The following is a 12,381-nucleotide window of genomic DNA, read 5'->3' as shown; positions in this document are numbered from 1 at the left end:
GCAGGGGCGAGAGTGCTCTGTACAGCCTGCACATCCATGTCAGGGACCATGGCGGGGTGAGGGTGCTCTGTACAGCCTGCACCTCCATGTCAGGGACAATGGCGGGGCGAGAGTGCTCTGTATAGCCTTCACCTCCATGTCAGAGACCCTGGCGGGGGCGACGGTGCTCTGTACAGCCTGCACCTCCACATCAGAGGCCCCAGCAGGGGCAAGGGTGTTCTGTGCAGCCTTCACCTCCATGTCAGAGACCCTGGTGGGGGTGAGGGTGTTGCCAACTGCAGAAGCGGGGAGCTGTTGTGCCCAATGGCTTCATTACACCCCATTCCTACAGGGAGGGGTTCAAGGTAGCATTTGAGATAATTCCCAAACCAGCTTCCATTCATACTTTAAGCCTTGCCTTCCTCCATTTCCCACCCCAAACCTGTAGAATTCCCAAATCTCCTCCTTTGGCTCTGAACTTCCTTCTCTCCCCACCCAGTGCAGGCCCATTCCTGAGACATCTCCCCCGCTCCGGAGCGAGCTGCTTCCTCCTCTGTGCCCTTACCTGTTTGCAAGTGCATGATTGCCTGACCACATGGATCAGTAGTGAATTCCCAATTGGGCTGTGAGTTCTGAGGGGACCGGGCTCTCGGTTCAGCTGCTTCTTTCCAGCCCTTTACACAGATTGCGTGCATGGCTGGCAATCAGTTTGTTGAATGAATGTTTGAAAAGACAATATTCTCTATTCTTCTTTCTTCTCTCTTATCCATGATCCAGATTCACAAAATGCATTCTTGGGGAAATAATGCAACAACCACAGGCTATCACAAGAAAAGTTTACTCAAAAATGATCCGTTCAATTAAACATGAAGTGACTAATATGTGCCAATTATATGGTAATTTTTTTTAAAAAAAAACCTTTGTTCTTGCTTTCCAGGAGTTTGGAAAGGCAAGCCCAGGATGCTCTACAGGAAAACTGGGTTGGCGATAACCTTGTTGGTCAATGGCACTGCCTGGAGACTTCCCAAGGGCTGCCATTTTGTTAGGCTCATTGAGAGATACAGAAAAACAGTAGTAAAAGGCTTCACAACTTTAAGCATCCTGAGGAAGAATGCTGCACAAGGGGTTGGATGATGCCTCCCCAACCCCCCAAAATTAGTCCACTTGGAGCCCATGAATGGGACCTCATTTGGACAAAAGGGTCTTTGCAGATGTAATTAAGGACCTCAAGATCAGATCCTCCTGGACTACTCAGGTAGGCCCGAGACCCCATGACACAGACAGACACAGGGAGAGTTCCATGTGACAGTGGACGCAGGGACTGGAGTGATGTATCTGTGCCCAAGGAACACCAAGGATTGCCAGCAGCTCCCAGGAGGAGATGGGATGGAGCCGACGCTCTCCAGAGCCTTCAGGAGGAACTAACTCTGATACTGGATTTCCATCCTGCAGAACTGGGAGAAAATGCATTTCTGTTTGAAGTTACCAAGTTTGTGGTCATTTGTGAGAGCAGCCCCAGGAGATGAACACAGGGTGGCTCCATGCCAGGCCAGTGGGGCAAGAGGCCGGGGCTCTGTGCTCCTCCAGGGCTCACTCAGGCTCACTCTGAGCATTCAGCGCAGTGTTTGGGGCACCTGGTGACCCTGGGTGTGAGGAGACGTGGTCTGTGCCTTCTGGCCCATCGCATGATTTGCTCTGGGTGCTGATATCAACCACAGGCAATTTAATTCTAGACTGGAATGGAGCTGGGAAGGGCGCACCTTCCTGGCAAAAGCAATTTCCTCCGAAGTCTGCACCTCGGTGGCTGAGCATGGCGGGCCGGGATGTTTTCACACTGCCACTCTAGAAAGAGCGGAAATGCAGATGCTTTCCTCCTTCACAATTTTTGGTTGCTTTGACTTTTGGTGTGCCCAAGAGGCTATAACTCAAATAACCGTTCCCCACCTTTGGTTAGATCCTAGAGTCTCTGGTACATTGTCTGTCAATGGTGCTGCATGGAGACTTCCCAAAGGCCGCCATTTTGGTAGGGTCATTGAGAGTTACAGAAGAAATAGGAGCAAAAGGCTCCACCGTAGAGATACAAGCAGCTTCTGCCGTCAAATTACTGTGGTTTTTATTTGACCTGTTGGAAGTTCTGGGGTTTCTATAAAGGATAAAAACTCTCTTTGGGCAGGCACAGTTTAGATCTGAAAAGTCCTGACTCTGTTCCCTTCAGTTCATGGCCTGATGAGCCTGAGGAGCCTGAGGAGCTTGAGGGCCTGAGGGCAGCCAGTGGCCAGAACACACGGGCTCTTTAGCTGAGGAGGGACTTGAACCCAGGTGTTCCGACGCGAGGACTCTCTCCCACCACATACAGCACCGCACTGCTTGTGTTGTTTGGTTTTGTATTGCTTTGGAATTAGTCCAACTATCATCATTGATGTGAATAAACAGACATATATCTTTTCAGTTTGCACAACTACAATCATAAATGAATATTTATTAGTGTGAAGACACCCCCAGGTCCTGGAACACGCAACACATGTAGAGCCAGGTGAGTGCCATTATCCAAATGAATCACATTTTGTGGATGAAGAAGCTCCACTCATTTCACGCTCCTGTAGAAAACGAACCAGAGCCTGTTTTTCTTCATAGCAGCTGGAAGTCAATTGATCTTGATTCATTATTCATTGTATTTTTTTTAGATTACTCATTTCATTATTTTATGAAGGATAGGATTTATTTAACTGTGATTGCTATGATAACTTCCCGCCCCCCAAGGTACCATTTCTTCTAATCAATATATCAAGACCTTGTGGTAAGATTGGGATAGCGTGGGATGTTTGGGAAGAAATTCGGATGGAGTTTTAGAACATGAAGCGAGATTGGAAATACAAGCTCTGATTGGGAAGATCTTGCAAATCCTGCAGACGAGTAAAGACTCCAAGAGACACGAACCATGCAGGAGCTGGTAAACCAGGTGGCTCAGCGGCAGCCCTGAGCGCAGGCCAGGAGTGGTGCACATGTGCAGGTCCAAGGGGAGGCAGTCTGGGTGCGGAAGAGGGATACAGAGGAGTCAGCGATAGGATCTGGCTTTAGAGGGACTTGCAGCATCATGAATGAGCTGGGACATAATTACAATTAGGGTGCAAGTCAAAACGTGGCAAGTTTCATGGAAGAGATAAAAATAAAGTACAGTGGGGGCTCAATGGGGGAGTGATCACTTCTACATGGAGGATCAGAGCGCCTCTGTGGAGGAGAGGCATTGAGCTACGTCTTTATTATTACTTCCGGAAGCCAGTGAAGTTTATAATCTTAATTTTCTAGATGCCTCAAACCATGGAGTATACTTAACTTCCCCAGAGCTTAACTTAAAAAGGAAAAACTCCATGCATGTGACCCAGGCAGGCCAGCAGCTGGCACATGCCACCCTTCCCTGGCCCTCCCTGGCAGTGTTGAGTTCAGAAAAGGTTATGCTTTCTGTTTCTTCACAAGAAAACTGGGGGGTGGGAGGAAGGACAAAAAACGTCTGTGCACTGTGCTGTTTAACAAACCCCCTATCTTTTTCATTCCTCTGCTGCTTCCCCAGCTACAGAGAAAACACTCACAGGGATGATTGCTAAGAACTTAGAAGGAGAAAAAATTAAAAAAAGGAAGAAAACCTAACAGAGCTATCTCAGAAATGAGATCATCTTTTCATGTGTGCACTTTAATGATCTCTTTCATTTGAAGCAATTGTAAAAGCCATAATTACTGTTATTCCTAATATTCTAATGCCAAATTGTCAACCAAAGGCGCTGGGGGAATAAACGGGGCGCTGCTGTTTGATGATCTCACGTGTGATAGGACGCTGCTGATAAGACAGATTAGGACCATTGTAGAATTTGATCAGGTAGCCAGGAAATATGTCAGCAGCTTACTGCATTCACGTGTGTGTTTGCTCCACGCCGAGTTCTTCACCCTGGAAAATAAGAGCAATTTGCTGCAGTGCATGTGGCTTAGGTGGTGGAGCAGCTTCGCCTGGTGAACACCCCAGGCGTTCTGGAAGGCTGTGATGCAGAAGACGAGTATCAGAGGTTTCTCCCTGCAGCCAATGAGGCTGCGGCTCTGCCTCGCAGCTCTGGAAATGCTAAGCAGGTAATTAACAAATCACAAGGCACAGGTGCGCCAGGTGACGTTTGGTAAATTGCTTTTGATCTAAATTGAGATGCTTTGGGGATTTAACTTCTTAGACAAAAAGGGCATAAATAAATAATCAGGATTTTAAGGTTGGAACTTGCAAGCAAGCTCGAAAATGTCTTAATGCACTTGAGGAGGTGAAGCAGAGAGGCTGTTTGAGGCCAGCCCTGGAGGTTGTCTACTGTGCCGTGATGTTCACACACCTGATTAGCTCAGAAAGGCAGCTTGGCCAATGTCACACACGTTTGGAAGCTGCACATTTTGTAAGGTGCTCAAAATGCCTCCAGTTTTAGTTTTTGTATCATAAGAAAAAAGGGGAAGACGAGCAAGGGCCACATGGTCAGCCCTGTTCCCTGGACAGGGCAATGGTGGCCCCAGGAGTGCGGTTCCTAAACTAGGTTCCTGTGGTTCCGAGGAGAGATGCTCCCAGGACACCTGTGTACGATGCATGAGCTCTGAGCTGTGCCACCAGCCAGCACCTATTGCTTCACTAAACCCCACACAAAACAAGGCCTTGTGTGTGAGAGAAGAGAGACCTCAGCTCTTGGAGGTGGGAGCTTTCTCCATCATCTTTCTCTTATGTCCACCTGGCAAAAGAAACAGGTGTGCTGGGAAGTCCCTCTTTGTCCTTTCAGACCCATATGCTGACATTCCACATCCGGTCTGGGCCCTGGGAGGCTGGTCTCTATGGACTCCACCCTCCAGGGCTCTGGCCTTTGGTTGGGTTTGGGCAATGGAAGGCCCTGGTGTAAGATCAGAAGGGGGTAAGGGGAGAGGCTGGGGCCTTTATTTCCTGGCTACTTTCCTGCCAGGTTGTGGTTGGATGGGGTCTCATTTCTCCGCCTGCGGCCAGTGGGTTTGGGTAATCACTCTCTCCCTGGTCCCTTAGGGCTGGGGTTTCTTATGGCCTCCCACTGTGTGACTCTGGGTGCCTTAGTCCCCTGCTGAATTCCAGGCCCTGCTGTGCCTCTGCAGGGTCTGTGTACCCTCTGCTCTGTGGGTCCTCTGAGCACGCAGTCTCATCATCACTGTCATGAATTGTCGTAGAAAAGTCCTAAATCCCAGAGTTTGCAATGGTCTTCTTTGCACCAGTTAGAAAACACAGCACCTTTGGAAGGAGTTAACCTCTTGTTGAGGTAAATTGGATCTGCTGTGATGCAGGAGTGCACAGCGGTGGTTTCTGTTGTTTGCTTGTTTTTTTTAGATTTATTTATTTATTTATTTATTAGGTGTATTCATGAGTCCATGTGGCAGGAAGTGGACCCATCACAGGGTACGAAGGGAGGACAAGTGCAGCGTCGTGAGCATGTACAGAGGGAAGCTGACAGCGGGGAGAGGCTTTGCTGAGGAAGTAGCATTTGGAAGAAGGAGAATGAGGTAAGTGAGGGGGGTGAAGAGCAATGGGGGCAGTTTATGCAAAAGCCGGGGGTGCAAGGATGCTGCCGAGCTGGCGGAAGGAGGCCAGAGGGACTGATTACGGCCTTGGGGGATGGGAGGTGAGGTCGATGGGGGCTTACGAAGAAGCAGGAGAATGGGTCTGGAACCGCTTTGGAGGGTCACGGAGAGCCACGGGAGGGTTTTGGGTGTAGGAGTGACCCAGTCAGATCAGTGGCAGATCAGACACTCTGGCTGTCGTGTGGGAATGGGCTGCAGAGAGTGTGGTCCGTCCTACACAACCAGGACCTACTGCCGGAGGCAGGTGAGAAGCGGCGGTATCTCGGATGGGGGTGGGAGAAGGGCCGCGGCAAATGTGTGGAGAGTGGAAAAAGCACAGGCACAGGGGAAAGCCGGATGGGACGCTGGTAGCAGCTTGCGTTTGATTTTGGGGATGAAATGGAAAGTGTGTCAAGGAGTGTGCCCTGGTTTTTGGTGTGTGTAGCTGGTGGCGCTGAGACAGGGACCCTCAAGGAGGCCGGGGTGCAGGGGAATCGCCGCCTGGGTGTTGAGCCTTCAGGACCCGTGGAGGGGCTGGCAGCAGGACCCGCCGGTCTGGAAGGGAGGGGGCTGTCTCGACCTCAGCTTGGGCTTGGGAAGCATCAGTGTCGATTTCCTCGCTGACTTGTCCACTGGGCAAGTGCCAGGGGCCCTTAAGGATCTCATCGTTTAGTCAGTAATGATTTTTGAACATGAAATAATTAGGCAGAAATATGACCAAACAAGCCTGCTATCACATAGGCCGTGTGGAAAACAGCTGTTAGGGGAAGCCAGGAGAGGAGGATGCACCGTGAGCCAGGGGTTCGACGGCCTCCTTCCTAGGCATCTAAGGGACCTGGTGCCCCATCTGAGCCAGCCCGTTCTCCTTCCCTCTTCCCTAACTCTGGCAGGGGCAGATTGGAGGTGTCCATACAGGGTCCCCTCTTCTTTCGTCTTTTAGGCCAGGCACCAAGCCCACCCTCCATCCATTCCCAGGGAGCAGCCGTGGGCACAGGAGTGACTGCAGAAGTGAGTCAGATTGGAGCCATGTGAGGTCTACACCCAGGTGGCCAGGCGTGGGCTGAGAGTCCAGGGCCAGAGAAGGAAGGGGCATAAGTGAGGACAAGCAAGTAGGTGCTCAGCACCCTGACACGCAGTTGGCTCGGCACCCCAACATGCAGGTGCTCAGCACCCCAAGACACAGATGGCTCAGCACCCTGACACACAGGTCTCTCAGCATCTCAACATGCAGGTCACTCAGCACCCCGACACACAGGTCTCTCAGCACCCCAACACGCAGGTGGCTCGGCACCCAGACATGCAGGTGGCTTGGCACCCCGACATGCAGGTGCTCAGCACCCTGATGTGCAGATTGGAATGAGAAACCCATTCCTGTTAGGGGAAACCTGGAGAAGCCAGTGAAGGACACTGTGACCAGTGAACGGCTTCTCACATGCTTTCTTCACCTGGTGGCTGGAAGGCCCCGGGAAGCTCAGACGGAGGAAGTGGATGGAGCTGAGTGGACCCAGGAGGCTGGAGGCGGGAGCAGATGCGGGAAGCACTACTTCTTCTCTCTCTGGGACTCTTAATTATCTGCACAGGGTGTTTCCATCTTGTTAAAAGTGCCACTGTCTGCCAGTCAGTGACTCCTCAAGAAATCTATGAAAGTGTCACTGCAAAGAGGCAACTTGCACAGGGACCAACGGACACGACTGGGTAGATGTGGTCACAGAGCAAATGTGAATAGAATCTCTACAATGGACTCACACAGACTTGGTCTTTCCAGAGGTCGCCTGATAGTCATTCCCGACCAATCTCTCAACAGTGGCTCCTCTGAACTGTACATTTCTGTGCCTTATCTGTCTCTGCTGAGTGTGGTCAAGAAGACACCTCTTTATTTTTTAATTTTTCTTTTTGTTTTTTGAGACAGGGTCCCACTCTGTCACCCAGGCTGGAGTGCAGTGGCATGATCTCAGCTCACCCAGCCTCAGCCTCCCATGCTAAAGCAATCCTCCCACCTCAGCCTCTCGAGTTGCTGGGACTACAGGTGCACACCACTACGCTTGGCTGATTTTTGTATTTGTTTATTTTTTTTTTTTTAGATGGGGTTTTGCCATGTTACTCAGGCTGGTCACGAACTCCTGTGCTCAAGCGATCTGCCTGCCTCAGCCTCCCAAAGTGCTGGGATTGCAGGCATGAGCCACCACCCCAGCCGGAAAGTCACTGCTTTTATAGACCACCACTTAAATGCACCTGGCAGCTTAATGTACGAGAGAACTTTCCTGCAGCCCCTTTAAATTTAACAATCTTTTGGCAAAATGAATAATACAAGCGTGTTTCTTCTTCATATGCTTTGTTTTAGGAACATTAAAAAATATAGTTACTAAAATCAGAAAGCAGTTATATTTGTATGTTTTGTAACAAATACTGTGGCCTGATAGAATGAGCTTCTGACAAAGGCATGTGCTTTCCAAGCGGGCCAAGTTCAAAAGTTGTCCGCAGAGTTGTCTCACTGGCTCATGCAGCCAATCATTCAAATATTTAAAGGCCCTACTAAGGGCCAGGTTACTCATTGTACATCTTTAAGGATGGGTGTAACTTACTTGTTTGTTTATTTTCAATTTCAGAATACTTTATATTGACTCCTAAAAGTATGGTGTCATGTATGTTTGTTTTGGGAGTTTCAATACAATCCCTAAATTTGTGTATCTCAAATGTACAGGGACTCATCGAATTAGTGCTAATCTTCCTAAAACAGTGTCAAAAACAAGGGAATCAATCATGAACACACTAAGGATGAGCATCTACTGTCACAAGACATGGCTGAGTTTATTTTTTCTTCCTCTTACTACACTCATAGAACAGAGCTCTTTTGTTTGATTATGACCTGGGCAAATTTGCTGTATGATAAAAAAAAAAAAATCATGTATGCATTTGATTCTCATCCAGATGCCCTTAGGATAAGAGGTTCATTTTCATCTTGTGTTTTCCAAATGAAGCTTTAAATCTAATTAGATCTTGAAAGAAAATAACTGCAATAGAGTTTCTGTAAGTAAAGGGCCCTCATTTAAATAATGCTCTTATTTGTTTATGCGATTTACAGTAAGTGATGAAACTCTTTGTGGCCAGCACGCCGCTCACTTCAGGGATCCATTGCACAGAGCGCTTTGAGTTAGTTATAAACCATTCCAGACACAGAAGCATTTAATTGTTAGAACATTTCACAGTGTAACAGCATTTCTCAGTGCCTAGCATGGCCTTCTCCATATCGAAGGCCCAATAAATATTTGTAGAATAAATGAATTCACACCCATCCATTGCCCAGATCATAATTGAGCGGCTCTTCTATTAAAGTTTAGCCTTTTCATGTTAATTTAAAGTGGGGGAGTTTGAAGGGAGAAATGCTAATTTCAGACTCTAAAAAAGACAAGTCCCCTATAGAACGAGGTCCCAGAGACTCTAAGACGTCTGTATTGATAGGCGTAGGGCTGCAGGAGTTGAGAAGTGGTTGACGAGGGAGGGTCTGTTTCAGACCTGCTGTTTGCAGGTTGTATTTGTTCCACAGCTGTTTTTGAAGGATCTTTCTACTCTTAATGGAATCAGTTACTTCACTAAGAGGCCCAAAGGTATATCTTAGGCTGGATTTATGGCTCAATCCAGCATCCCAGAAGAAAATGTCTGCCTAAGCATTTGTTTTCGTAAAAATATATACACTCATCATCATAAATTCAAATTTCCATGGTATCTGCCTTGTGATAGAACCTAAATGTTAGGGCAGTCTTACCAGGGACAGGACTAACGTGGAAGCAGCTGGCTCCGCTGTCCCTGGCTGAACTGCGACGTGGGTGGGGCACCCTGTGAAGTGCTCTGAGTTCCTGGTTCAAGGTTAGGGAGATGGTGAAAAAGGCTGAGCACCTGTCAGTGCATTAAAACCATCAACCATCCCCGAACAGCTTTGGAATGAAGGATTCCTACTCCTCAGGAATTCTGCCCTTGCTTCATTTCCTTTTAGTTTTTTTCCCCTACTTGGTGAACCCCAAGACCCTCGCCCAGTGGACTCCCGCTCTGAGGGGATTTGTAAATATTTGACAGAGTCGAATTGAAGATCAAAAATAAAACCTAGCACTGCTCTCCGATTTTCTCTGTGCTCCTTGCCTTCGGGGGATAGCGTGATAATTAGGACAAAGGGATATTTGAGATTATGCCTTAAATAAACTGGGGCAGAACTTCTTTAAGCTTCACCAACTATTTTTATCTCTGAGGCAGAAGACACCAATTTCAGTGCTCAGCTTAACTTGACTTTGACACCATGTAAGAAAAATAAAGATGGGAGATGTTCGGCTCTGGGGGCCTCCAGGCCCAGTCAGAGGAAAGGACTTAAGTGTTGCCCCCAGCTCTGGGACATGAAACAGGAACTGGGAGAACGAGGCGGGCTACGTTCTGATCTTGGCTTGGGTCACCCAAACTCAAGAGTTTCTTACCCTATCTGCTCAAAATTGAATGATTGGGACGAATGCAGTGGAAAGAACTGGCTGGGAATTAAAAAGCCCAGGCTTACAACTTCAGATCTGCTAGAATTTGCCGGCAACCTGAAGGAAAGCTCTCTCTCTTTCAGGCCTCAGTCTTGACAATTCCTTCTGCCTGTGAGAGCTGGTGGTGGTGACATCTGACTCACTGCAGGGTCTATGGGAGAAGAGCTGTAATTTTACTGTGTGTAGGTTCTGAGGGTCTTGCTTGCAAAACCAAACTTTCCTGGTGTGAAGGGGACGATGGTCAAGACAGGCAGGGTTTTCTGGGGATTCCCCCTCCATGGGTTATTGATCAGTTAACTAATAATAACCTGGCGATTTGAGCCCTTCTGTAGAGGTAGGTGAGAGGGATGGGTCTGAATTAAAGGACAATTTGGGATCAGCCCACAGGACAGAACTCTGAAGAACCCAGGGACAAGCTGGCGTGCTGGCCACATTATCAATTAATTAATTATTAATAACAATAGAATTTTATTAATATATAAATTTATGTATTTCTTAACATACAATTTAATGATTAATAATAAATCAAATTAATGTATAAATAATGTAAGTATAATACAATTAATTATTAGTTAATATAATACATAACATACATTAACTAGTAATTAATTAATTGTATTATACTTATATTATTTATTAATATACCTCCAATTCTCACTTTCAGATTCCTGACAAAGAATGGGTCTAGTCCAAGAACTCCCTTTGGGCACATTGTTCTGCTGTGCTCAAATGACTGACTCCACGTTTCTTTAGGTGCACACGAGCTGTCACCTCTCTGCCAGGTTGTGAGCTGCGTGAGTGAGTGAAAGGAATTGCTGCTCCTTAGTGGGGAGAATGGGCAGCTGTGAGGCTGTGGGGCGGGGGCTGGGCCGCTGGGAACAAGGGCGTGCAAGTCACACCAGCCAATCTCGATGGAGGCTTTCTTGAGTCATGGTGATGTGTCAGGTGCTGTGTGGGTATTTTGGGACACACAGAATGTTGAGATTCAATTGGTAAGGACCTGGTCTCAGTCTCAAGACACTGGAGAAAAAAAGTAAAACATGATGTAAAGGAGGGCTTGGGGAAATACTATCCAGAAAGTCACAAGGTGGGGGCTGCACTTGATTTCTGTCAGTGTGACGCAGAAACGTGACACTGCCCCTCCTGTTTCCCTCATGGATGCCTCACCTTCTACACCAGCCTCGAACATTTCACCTGCCTGCCTCCTCCACACAGCCTCTCCTCCATGCAGCTTCATAAGATGACCTTGCCTCCCTCCAGAGTGAACAGACATCAGGCAATGCCACCTGACCCCTCCCTGGCGTCCTCCCCACCTGTCCTCCTTCCCTCCTACCAGGGGTAACTTGGCCACCTGCCTTTGCAGTGACCTTCCCTTATGGATGTCTCTGCAAAATTCTCTCTTTTTTGACACTTTTATCTAGACTGGAAGAGTTCAATCTCAAAATACCTCTCCCTGCACCCTGGTTTTCCATCACCCCAAACTCCATTTCTTTCCTCCCAGTCACACCAAATTTCTGATGTAGCCCACCCGTGCTAGCCATCCCTTGCTCCTACACACTCCTTAGTCCCCCCTTAGGGGGCTTCTGCCCCTAAGTCCCTGCACTGGCCACCCAGTCCGAAGGGGTTTCTTGTCCTCACCAATCTGGTGGCTCCTGGCTCTTTCTGAGACACTGAGATCCCCCTGCCCCCACCCACTAGAGCTCCATCATGGGAGCATCTGTTTTTTCCAACAACTTCCTAGATGCAGGTGGTCCTCATTCTTGCTGCTTCCTAGACGCAGGTGGTCCTCTCGCTTCTCCAGGCTCTAGCCTTCTCCTGGCATTGGCTTTTCCAGGCCGTACGTTCTGTACTGGTGCCTCCTGCATCCTCATCTCATGCTCGGTCTCTCTCTTCAGCCTCAGGCCCACCTGTCTCCTGGAGAGACAATGCATTTTGCATGTCCTACAAATATCTCAAACATATCCCCAAACGAACTCATCCATTCTGAAGCTGCCTGGCGTAATGAATGGTGCCACTGTCTCCCCAGAAGCCTAGAAAGAAACGTGGGAGCCTCAGTCCATGACCATGCCCAGTGCTCCCCACCGACCCCCGTCCGAGCCCCGGATGTTTCTGTCCGAGGCTGTCACCCCAGCAACCTAGAAAGAAACGTGGGATCCTCTGTCCATGACCATGACCATGCCCAAGGCTCCCTGCTGTCCCTGACCCAAGCTCCGGATGTCTCTGTCTGAGACTGCTTACTCCCAGCTGGTCTCCCTGTGTTCACCATGTCCACCTGTAACCCATTGTCCACACCAAAGAT

At 48.4% G+C, this 12,381-nt stretch overlaps 1 long non-coding RNA gene across 1 annotated transcript; it reads left to right on the top strand.

Annotated features, from left to right (window-relative positions):
• Positions 1–1,154: 1,154 nt before the first annotated feature.
• On the top strand, positions 1,155–8,862 carry LOC101176212. Its single transcript, XR_179294.2, has 3 exons — positions 1,155–2,512; positions 5,367–5,514; positions 7,653–8,862. It is a non-coding gene; the product is annotated as an uncharacterized LOC101176212 (long non-coding RNA).
• The last annotated feature ends 3,519 nt before the right edge of the window (positions 8,863–12,381 follow it).

This window comes from Nomascus leucogenys, chromosome 13 (genome assembly GCF_006542625.1).
Source record: "Nomascus leucogenys isolate Asia chromosome 13, Asia_NLE_v1, whole genome shotgun sequence".
In the NCBI taxonomy this organism is placed as follows: domain Eukaryota; kingdom Metazoa; phylum Chordata; class Mammalia; order Primates; family Hylobatidae; genus Nomascus; species Nomascus leucogenys.
The sequence above is the reverse complement of the archived record's forward strand: the minus strand, read 5'-3'. Positions and strand labels throughout refer to the sequence as shown.